We start from the raw sequence: 11938 nt of genomic DNA on the forward strand, positions 1-11938 counted from the left end.
GGCATCCCACTTATAGAGGGTGGGGCTCCCGCGCATCCAACTATGGGTTTTGTGCAGTCACACATTTACTAACACTAGTAAGCCCGGGAATGTGTCAAAAAACGACACCTTCCCAGGTGAGGCATAAGAAGGATAGATATGTTTATTTCTCCTTGTTTTTTCCTCTTTATACCTATGCTGCATTCTACAGCACACATAGGAGCCTCAGAGGATTGTTTTTGAGAAGAAATGTGTCTCTTCCTGCACACAAACGATCCTGCCTGTAACGCAGGCACCCTTGCACCTATTGAGAAGGTTATTGCAAATAGGAAGGCATAGATTTACTATTCTTAACTCCACCTCTACGTACCTTGAAGATAGATATATCATCAAGATACATATATGTGGAGTTGTATATAGTTAACCCTTGCTTACCTATATAAACTTACTTTACAATATGTTGTCCCACAATATTTCCATTTCTGTCAAACCCCCCACCCCCGGGCTTTAGATGGTACACAACTAGTATCTGCTGTACTTGGAGCATTAAGGAAAACTCAATGCTTGTGACTAGTACTATTTTAAGATATTTATAGTAGTATGTATGTATGTATTTGAGCTTATATAGCGCACAGCTACCCGCAGTGAGTTTCCCGGCGCTTGCTTAGGGAACCCGTCCTGGTATTCCCCTGTGAGATAACCCCGGCAGGGTATCCACAAGGTGAAAGCCAGGCATCCCGCCGTGAGGGGCCATTGTGGAGATTAAGCAAGCTATTGCCCAGAGTCGCAGAGTGTGAACCCGTGAGTCGGGAAGGCACCGGAGCGAGAATTATCGAGTCCGATGAATTATTTTGAGCCCAAGACCCGCCGAGGCGGGGAATTGAACCCTGGTCCAGGGCCGATCTCAGATTCTGGGTCTGCCACCTCTAACCCCTGAGCCACACTTCTCCACAGTAGTTCAGTAGGTAATAAAGTCAACAGCTTTCAGTGTCCCCATGCCCAGGGGATAATGGGTTGGGAGTTAATGTAACAAGAACAATTGCAAGTGCTTTCAATTGCCAATGATTCCTTTCTCAGCTAGATATATTTTCACCTATGCTAATGGCTTGATGAGCATGACTGGAGTGTGCAGACGATTTAGCTGCAGGCCAAGCTGCTAAATTAAATGCACAACTTTAAAATAAAAATGGGATGCATTTAAGGTGTATGCCCAGTTGTAGCCATGCCTAACTCCACCACAGCCGGCCCCAAGCTCAGCTGTGAAAAGAGTAGGGTAATGCATGGGGCTAGCTACCACACCATGTAAAAAGAAATCCTAACTTCAGAACCATCAATCGAAAGATCAAGAGATATCCTAGTCTTGGGGATTCAGGAATCTTATTCACAGAGAGGTAATACACCTTGTGGTGAAAGCCATAGATCCCTGGAAGCCACAAAGCCAGTCCATCAGCATTGGGACGTGGAACATGAGGACCATGTACGAGACAGGCAAGATAGCCCAAGTGACAGTGGGAGATGAAAAAATACAACCTTGCCCTTCTTGGCATCAGCGAGACCAATTGAACACAATCCAGATGGAAAAGACTGGCTCCAGGAGGAATGCTAATATATTCTGGGCACAATGTAGAGAATGCCCCACATACTCAGAGAGTAGCCCTGATGCTAACACCATAAGCCAACTGATTAGATGGGAAGTCCACGGTTCAGGAATTGCCACAGCAATCTTTTGCACAAAGAAAATCAGGATCAATATGAATGTTATCCAGTGCTATGAACCTACAAATAACAGCAAAGAAGAGGAAAAATAACAGTTTTACTGCAGAGTCAGGCCATCCTGGTGAAATGCCTTGAGAGAGACATCACCATACAGATGAGGGACCTCAATGCCAAGATTGGAAGCAACAAAACTGGGTACGAAGAACTCATAGTCGACCATGGCATTGGTGACATGAATAGGAATGGTGAAAGGCTTGCAGATCTCTGTGCCCTGAACAGTCTTGTGATAGGTGGTAATGTATTCCCACACACAACAATACACACAGCAACATGGGTGTCACCAGACCATTTAACAGAGAATCAGATTAACCATGTATTTGCCAAGATGGTCCGTTGGTCCCTGCAGGATGTGAGAGCGATGTAAGGAGCAGACGTGGCATCAGACCATCACCTTGTCATTGTCAGGTAAAAGCTAAAGCTGAGGAAAGCATGGATGGAACTGACAAACCAAACCCAGCTACATAACATCACACTCCTCAAAGATCCACGGAAAAGGAGCAAATACTCAGTCACCCTCAGTGGCAAGTTTCAAGTCCTGCAAGAACTAGAGGATTACAGTGACCCAATACAAAGTCAGTGGGAGAAGATCAAAGAAACAGTGACATCAACCTACCAGGAAGTATTGGGTCCTAGGAAAAACCAGTATAAAGAATGGATCTCCACCCAAAGTCTGCGAACTCCAAGAGAGAAAGGAAAATAAGGCTGCAGTTCACACAAGCCGAACAAGTGCAGAAAAAGCAAAATCTCAAGGAGAATACACCAAAACTAACAAGAAAGCAAAGAGAAACTTAAGAGCAGACAAGAAAAGATTCATCAATGGTCTTGTCACAGGAGCCTAAGAAGCAGCAAATAATGGAAACTTGAAAAACCTCTATGACATAACAAGGCAACTCTCTGGCAGATACTTGAATCCAGAAAGATATTTTAAAGGCAAAGCTGGGAAGGCAATCATGGATAACAAAGGCCAAGAACGAAGATGGATGGAGCACTTTGAAGAATTGTGGAACCAGCCTGTGATGCAGTCTTCACCAGACATACATACATCTGACAAGGACTTGCCAATTGATTGCAGCAGACCATTTAAAGGAAGAAATTCAGGAAGTCATCAAATAGTTGAGAAATACAAAATCAGCAGGACCTGACAACATTCCAGTGGAGGTACTGAAATCAGACATTGAAACATCAGTAAACATGCTCTGCCACATGTTTGGAAGGATAGGTAAAGAGGAAAAGGTGCCATCAGACTGGAATGAGGGATATCTCATCAAGAGCCCCAAGAAAGGTGAACTGAGAAACTGCACAAATTACAGAGGGATAGCTCTTCTATCAACCCCAGGCAAAGTGTTTAACAGAGTTATCTTAAACAGAATGAAGGAACAAGTCAATGTTCAGTTGCCAGAACAGCAAGCAGGTTTCCACAAAGATTCTGAACAAACCAGATTGCAGCACTGTGCATCATCATTTGAGCAGTCAATGAAATGGACCATCCCCCTATATCAGCTCATCGACTATAAAAAGGCATTCGACAGTGTTGAGAAAGAGAACCTTTGGAAACTCCTCTGCCACTATGTAGTGCCAGATAATCTTAGAAGAATCATCAGGAACTCTTATGAGGGAAAGACCTGCAAGATAGTCCATGGAGGACAACTCATGGAAGCCTTCCAAGTGAGGACTGGAGTCCATCAGGGTTGTTTGCTCCCACCTTTTCTATTCCTTCTGGCCATAGACTAGATCATGAAGACATACACAGCAAGGAAAATAAATGTGATCCAATGGACACCTTGGACACAGCTTGACAAACTGGACTTTGCAGATGACTTGGCCCTACTCTCCCATACCCATCTGCAGATGCAAGCGGAGACCAAAAATGTGGCAGACCCATCAGGACAACTTGACCTCAACATAACACATTTAGCACAACTGCAGTCATTCTTGCAGGTAATGCACTGCAAGAAGGTGAGGCCTTCACCTACCTGGGCACTGTCATAGACAAGCAGAGCAGCAGAGATGCCAACATCAAGGCAAGAATCGGAAAAGCAAGGGCTGCCTTCATTCATCTAAAGAAGACCTGGAGCTCCAAGGACCAAATGCTCCAAACCAAGAATAGGCTTTTTATAACCAATGTAAAATCGGTCCCTCTGTATGGAGCAGAAACTTGTTTGTGGCTTTAAGATCCAAGAGATAGTAAACATTATAATGGCTGAAGGCAACAAGTTGATTTGAGAAAGAGAGTGGACAAAACTAAAGGGCATCTTGCTCTAGCCTCGCTTGAGCTTTCATTGGCTCATCCAACTCTGCTACTCGCATACTATTCACAAACCATCCCTGCCAGAGACTTTGGCCTCTCCGATCCCTGCCACGGTGTGGACATTTTTGCACATGTAGGTACATTTCAGTTGTAAATGTGAGAGGGACAGGGGTGTTGGGGAAATGGGGACTAATTACTCAAAAATTTATGCTCTTGGTACATTAATACCTTGGTTTATACATACATGGTCAAGACAAAGATTCATATTTCTGCCAGCACTAACTTAACAGGTTTTTTATTTTAAGAAAACAGCAAAGCTCCCTATTGGCGCACACAACTGTCATTGACACTCGAAGAACAACATTACATTTCAGCAGGCTGAATTTTGCACTGGCAAAATAATTTATTTAACAGTGTTTTCAATTAATACTCATATTATATTCTAAGTCACATTGCTGCTTGGCTGTCGAAGCAACTGCAATATAGCAATTTCTTAGACTCTTTACTTGATTGGCATTACAGTAGTTCTTTTCTTTTAAACGTCATATTAAGGATTCTCAACTGCAGGGACTACTTGCAATAAATTGCAATTTATATCAATTCCAGACACGCCATTTTCAATTTGAGCCCATATGGGTAACTAGAACAACGCATCAGTCTGCAGTGATGGGAAAATCTATATGAATATATTACATGTAGCAAATTTAGTAAATGTCCGATGTGTTGAGTGGTTGCCTTATGATCATACTAAGCAGTTCAATGAGATAGTAAACATTATAATGGCTGAAGGCAACAAGTTGATTTGAGAAAGAGAGTGGATAAAACTAAGGGGCATATTACCAACAACTAGCGATAATTATCGCTATGTTGGCTTAGCGGCAATATTTTTATCACCGTGCTGCGGCATTTTTATCGCTTAGGAACCTTGCTATTGTCAAGGTTTATCTCCTAAGCGATAAAAGTCGACCGAAATGCATGAATATCGCTGAAAAGTCAGCGATATTCATGCATTACCGAGCTAATGCTCTTAGCCATGTTATACACCTACCATTGGATAACATGGCTAAGAACTGCTCAGGGGCAGGTGTTAGCTTTTGGAGATATTTGCGCTTAGCGCGAATATCTCCAAAAGTTGGTAATAGGAGATAGCGATGTTAGCGACTCTTTCCGGTCGCTAACATCTTGGCACGCCCACTTTGCATGTCATTAGTGATAAATATCACTGACATGCAAAGCGGGGCCCAAGATGGTCGCTATCTCCCACTAGCTGTCGCTAACTGGGGTTAGCTAACTGGTGTTAGCGACAGCTAAGAAATAGGGAGATAATTTTATCTCCGCTTTCTTGGCTTTTAAACCCCCTTGATAATATGCCCCTAAGTTGGCAAACACATTCCAGCAAGCGTTATCCTACCATGCCCTATCCTATACTACAGAAACTGCAAATTAGGATCATGAAATCCCTCCTGGGGACTGGTTTGAGAACTTTTTTCCTGACCTTATCCTGACACATCTCCTGGGCGTTTTTTGGACAATGTTGCTAGCTTTGTAATCTGGCCTCGTGCAAGGAGTCTAGGGTCATTGTGTACTACACCTTTGGTTATTTATCATATTAATTACTTAAATATTATTTGTAGCCACGTGTAAATACAAATCTTTATAGCTCGTCACATATTTTCTCACACAGCCATAACTGTTCTTGAGACTGCTGGTTACCTATGTCCCCACAGGTTGGACGGGATTTAGGAGTGTGATGGAGACGCCAATTATTCTGCTATTATACAAAGTGTATTTATCAACAACCCTTCATCTTCTTTTGCACTCACCTTTCTTCAGGTCTATAATGAAAATAAACTCTACTTTTTCTGGGAATCCGAATCTGAGCTAAACGTAATGCCAGTAAACCAAGCAACCAACGGATCATTTCCGAGCACAGAGCTATCCAGAAACTCTTTGGGGAAATCAGCCCATCAAAATTCCAAATTAAATGTTCCAACTCTTTATGAACTACCAGCAGTTTCTCCTAGATTTCTCTTCAGGAACTTAACTTTTAGCCTTCACCTTCTCCTCCTGTGACCCTTTGTCCTTCATCAATATTTTTTCTTATTGTGTTTCGTTTCTTCAATAACGTTGGCTTCTTTCCCCAAACGTTCATTCTGGGGTCAGGTTGTCTTTTTTCATCTATGGCTAATCGTCTTTCATCTATGTCTAGCTTTTGTAGAGACATATCCTGGGATGATGCTACCTTAACCGCATGCGTGCTAGCGGGTTTTCCCGCTGCGGGCTGGAATGTCAAAAATCCTGCGTTACGTGACAAAGCCAGCTCGTCATGCGCGCTGGCTTTGTCACCCGCATTGAACAAGTTGAGATCTGTAAGGGCACACTGTGGACATTATTAGAGATTATTAGCACGTTTAAAGCGCAGAGCGACCTCTTACTAAACTGCGCGGCTTCCATGTTAGAAATCCACAGTGTAATGCATGAGTTGTGATAAACATATAGGTTCATTTTCTAACGAGAACGTTTCACAAAGGTTAAAACTGCAGGGTACAACATGAGAGCTAGTAAGACGCAAAGCTTCTAACTAATGGAGATTGATACACCTGGCACCCGACAGACCCCTAACACCAATTTACGCAAGCCCCTGCCATGCAATTATGGCGGAAACACATTTTCTATAATTATACCCAGAGTCATAGCCTCCTAACTCTTTGCTATGCTGTTAGAATTAAGCAGCGATCACATACAATGCCTAATGCCAAAGCACTTGATGAATTAATTCACACATACGCATGTTCCTGAAGGTAGTCTTAAATAGGTCAATGATGTTGGAGACAAGAGTTTGCTCAGATTTTCATTAAAAGTAAAAAAGCAAATCAAGTGGCATATATCTATTTAGATTCACAGGGAGTAATCCTGAGCTCTTTATTTAATAAGCCACATTAGAAAACTAGCACAGTAGGCAACGGCCTTTTAGTTGCAAATGCAATGTATATGTGCAGGAAGTTAATCGCCACACTTTTATTTCAAAGTAAAAAAGAATGTGCATAAAAAAACAACAGAATATAGAGTACCCCAACTAATTCAAATCAAGCATTAGATTATAAGGTTAATTCTTTGTTGTGTGGCACAGTGCTGAGTGAGAGAGGCCTTGGAAGGAAAACATGGGTATATTTATCAAGCAGTTGCGTCACCCTTACGCCACACAATGGAGCTTCAGGGTGATGCAACTACTAAATAAGATTTATCAAGGCATGCAAGGTCACCATATGTGGCCCTGAGTGGCTTGATAAATCTGATGTAACTTAACCCCTTAAGCGCTGCCGTCGGCCAATGGTCGTCGCGTGCACTACCTTGGTAGTGCTGCGCACGTCCGTTGGCCGACGCGGCCCCACCCGTTATTCGAACGTTCAGCACTGGGCGCCGAACGTTCGACGCTCTAAATGGGTTAACGCAGCGCAAATCACTGCGTTGCATTACTCTGCAGCAGGGAGACGTTCCATAGGTGCAGCATGGGTGTTCCCCACGCATCATCCCATGGATTTTGGCACATTCCCAGAATCACTATTGCTGGTAGAGTTGGGAATGCATCAAAATGCTATACCTCCTCGTTTTTACCTCTTTCTACATGTACTGAATTTTGCAGCACGCATATAGGAAAATGGCTCAGGGGATTTCTTTTGTGCAGGCAGTTGTTCCTTCCTGCACAAAAACAATCCTGCTTACAAAGCAGTTACCCTTGCTCCATGATGCAAGGGTGCCTGTGTTGATACTTGGCAGCCCATTCTGGGCCAGCGCAGGGAAAAGACAGAAATGTGCTCTATAATGGTAAATAGGGTGCAATCCTGCCCTTTCTCTATTATGCAGCCAGGGCTGGACTGGCTGCCGGGCGTTTTGGTGTGCTCGCCAGCTGGGGGCTAATTTCACTGTGGTGGGGGCTGATTTTGTTGATGGGGAACTGCGTGTGTTTCGAAAAAAACAAAGCAAAACGAATTTTGTTCAGCACACGCAGGTCCCCATCAACGAAATCAGCCCCAGTTCTGCAGCACACCAAAACACCCGGTAGCCAGTCCGGGCCTGTACGAAGTGCAGCAAGGTGCCTTTCTGAGCTCCATGATTTTTATTTTAAATATGCTCCAATACAGTCCCTCTCATTCATATCAAACACCAAATTCAAGCTCATTTGCCCCGAATTGTTGATGCTTGCATTTTAATAAATGATATTTTGGACCACATATTAAAATCCCACTGTGTGATTTAGGGCGTTACCGGGAGATTTCAAAACTAATGAGGAAATAGATTTGAAGTTCAAAGAAAGGCAAGGATGCCATTGTCTTTATACTTTGACACACAGTAAGAGTCTAGCCTGCATCTGATATGTAAACAGGCACGTGCTGACTGGGTATTGTCAACGAATATGGGATTTTGACTGTCTCAGATCAAACCTTCAGTTGGGCTCCTCCATTTGGGAATGTGATGTTAGCACTTTGAATGGAGTTATTATCAAATCACCTAAAATATTGTAAAGGTGTCTCTGAAGCCTTTCTATTGTCAAGATCCCTAGCATATACATTAAAGACACAGGGGCATAATTATGAAAGTTTTGCGTAGCTCTTGTGCCATGCAAGAGGATGCAAGGGCAACACAAAACCTAAGTTGGAATTAGCAAGCCGCGCAATCCCCGTTGCGTGGCCCTGCATGGCTTGATAAATCTAGAGTAATACACCACAGCCCAAACCGCTGTGTTGCATTAGTCTGCCTGAGAAAGCATTCCATGGGTGGAGTGTGGGCAATCCCATGTGTCCATCCCTAGATATTGGGGCATTTCCAAATTTAACAGCACTGGTAATCCTGGGAATGCGTCAAAATGCTAGCATAACGAGAAAAAGATATCTTTATTTCTCCTCTTGTTTTCCTTTTTCTATTTTCTGCATTCTGCAGCACACAGAGAAAGAGGAAAAGGATCATATGACTGGTTTTGTGCCGTAAAGCACCCCTGCACGAAAACTATCCTGCTCACAACGCAGGCACCTTTGCACCTAGGCAGCCAAAAGGGCACACGTGCAAGTAAAGGACAGGAATGCATTATACATTAAATATGGAATATTCCTGCCCATTCACGCAGCACAGCAAGAATGCTTGCTGCGCTGTGTAAAGCTACAAAAATATTCCCCACAGTACGTGCCTACTCCGCTACACTAGTGTGTACATGTTTCTCAGTAAAGTTGATTATTACAAAAAATCCACACCTCTTCTTCAGGGTTATAAAATGTGTATAACTACTTGCAAAATACAATACCGTTTTGATGCTTGCAGACTTACAAGGTGCTCACAAATATTTTAGATTAACCCTTTCTTCGAGGATATTAGTTAATATGCATTTCTTTACAGAGTGGACTCCTGGTGATTTTCTGGGAGTTCGGTGTGACGGTACAAAACCGCGAGTCTGTCATAGAAACTTCTGAATACGTTTTTTTGTATATTTGTTTTTCACATATATATCCTCAGGGTTGGACGTGCCTTATCTAGCACGGACCGCCCGTGGATTTCACTCAATGGTCCTGATGAAAGCTGAGCTGAACATGGCAATTAACAGCAGAAACATGTTGACCTTTTTTTAGGACACAGTGGTTTCTAAAAAAATCACTATATGGTCCTCACTTGTTTTTAATGTGACCAGCTAACCTGCGAATAAAATCATTTAAAGGTACTGCTGGGATCTTTTAAAATTAGCACAAACCTCACTTAACACACACTGTTTGTTTCACAAAGGACCTGCTCCGCTGCAATTGCAGGCGTTTAAGCACACGGGGGGACATTCGGTCTCCCGCGTGGGAACCCTATGATGAAGCATGTCACCACTAGGGTGATTTGATTTGATTTGATTTGATTTGATTTTGGACTTATAGAGCGCATGGCTGCCCTGAAGCGTCCCAGCGCTAATCATAATCTGAACCCAATGAACTCAAGCAAAGGCAAAATTAAGGGATGGTAGGGAAGAGAAAAGTTTTGAGTGCTCTTCTAAATTTCAAGTGACCCGATTCCATTCGGAGTTCTCTAGGAAGGGCATTCCATTTGTTTGACACATTCAGTGAGAACCGGCGGCCTCCTGTGCGTGCCTTCCTCACTCTTGGGATGATGGCCAGATTTTCTCTATCTGAGCGAAGGGCCCTGGTCGACTTATAGGGGCGGATCAGTCCTCTCAAGGCCGGAGGGCCTTTGCCCTGCAGAGTTTTATGGGCGATGCAGAGTGACTTAAAAATGATCCGCTCTTGGATGGGGAGCCAGTGCAGGGCTTTCAGCAATGGTTTGGCTGAGGCCCGTCTCGGCGCCCCCATCGGCAGCCTAGCTGCGGCGTTCTGGGCTCGCTGGAGAGTATTAATGGTGGCACGGGGGGCAGCGAGGACAAGGGAGTTGCCATAATCCAGTTTGGACAGGATCAGACCCTGAATTAGCAGCTTTCTGGATTGAAACGGAAGGAGGGGGAGGACCTTCCGGGCTGCCCGTAACAGGCCGAAGCACCCTCCTACCACCTTCTGCGCATGGGTCTTGAAGGTTAGTTGGGGTTCGAACCAGATCCCTAGGCTTTTGATTTGTTGCTTGGGGGGAGGAAGATCTCCCATACAGGCGGGCCACATCTCAGGAGGCAGAGAGGTGAATTGATTGCCTAAGAACATGATCTCAGTCTTAGTTCCATTTACCTTGAGTTTCGAGCTAGACATCCAGGAGGAAATGGCTGTAAGACAATCCGGGAGGTCAGTTGAGCAGCCCCCTTGTTGTGACAGCGAGACGACAAGCTGGGTGTCGTCTGCGTAGCTAATGGATTTAATCCCGAATGGGGCTACCACCTTCTCTAACGGGGCCATGTAGACATTAAACAGTGTGGGGCTGAGGGAGGAGCCCTGCGGCACCCCACATTGGAGAGGGATGGCCTTAGACATGGACCCATTTTCCCAGATCCTGAATGATCTCTCCTCCAGGTAGGACTGCAACCATTTGAGGGCTGATCCTGTAATGCCCAGCAAGGCCAAACGCTGGGCCAGGACTGCATGATCCACGGTATCGAATGCAGCACTTAGATCCAGGAGGATCAGAGCTACCGATCCCCCTGAATCCAAGATGCATCTCACCTCTTCAGTCACTGCCAAAAGGGCGGTGTCTGTGCCCTGACCCGGGCGAAAGCCAGTCTGAGAATCACTGAGGAGGTGGTTAGACTCCAGGTACTCTGAGATCTGTCTATTCACCACTTTTTCGGCCACTTTGCTCAATCCAGGTAGCAGAGAGATAGGGCGAAAGTTGGCCAGATCGGAGGTGTCTAATCCCGGTTTCTTCAAAAGCGTTTTAACTCTGGCCTGCTTCCAGCTCGGGGGCACTATACCCGAGGATAGTGACGTATTGAGTAGCTCGGTGGCTACAGGGGCAATGGTGTTCAGAGTTTGTTTTAGAATGTGCATCGGGGCTGGGTCTGAGGGAGAGCCACTTTTTATAGAGGAGAAGATGTTACAAAAGTCTTCCTTGGTTATAAGACTGAATGCCTCAAATTGAGGGCCGGCAGGGTCAGGAGAAGGGGTCTCGGTGGGTCCAGTGGCCGAGGATTGAGGGAGGCTGTCTAGAATTTTCCGAATTTTAGTGTCGAAGAATTCTGCTAACTGATTGCATTTCAGTACTGGGTCATTATGGACCAGAGTGGGGGCTGGGACTTTAAGGAGCTGGTTAACAATTTTAAATGTTTCTCTGGCAGAATTAGAGGAAAGACAAATTTTTTCTTCAAAAAAGGCAGCTTTGGATTTTTGCCGTGCTAATTTGTAGAGTTTTAGGGCAGCTTTATATGCAGATTTATTAATAGGTGCCCAGTCTTTCCGCCATGCGCGCTCCGCTCTTTTACAATCTTTTCTGAGTTCTCTTAGTTCTGACGAGAACCAGGGGGATTTGAAAGTA

General features: G+C 44.4%; 1 pseudogene; it reads left to right on the plus strand.

Annotated features, from left to right (window-relative positions):
* The window catches only part of LOC147708894 (uncharacterized), an 82920-nt pseudogene extending 78994 nt beyond the window's left edge, over positions 1–3926 (plus strand).
* The last annotated feature ends 8012 nt before the right edge of the window (positions 3927–11938 follow it).

The sequence above is a fragment of the Lissotriton vulgaris genome, chromosome 6 (assembly GCF_964263255.1).
Source record: "Lissotriton vulgaris chromosome 6, aLisVul1.2, whole genome shotgun sequence".
Lineage (NCBI taxonomy): Eukaryota > Metazoa > Chordata > Amphibia > Caudata > Salamandridae > Lissotriton > Lissotriton vulgaris.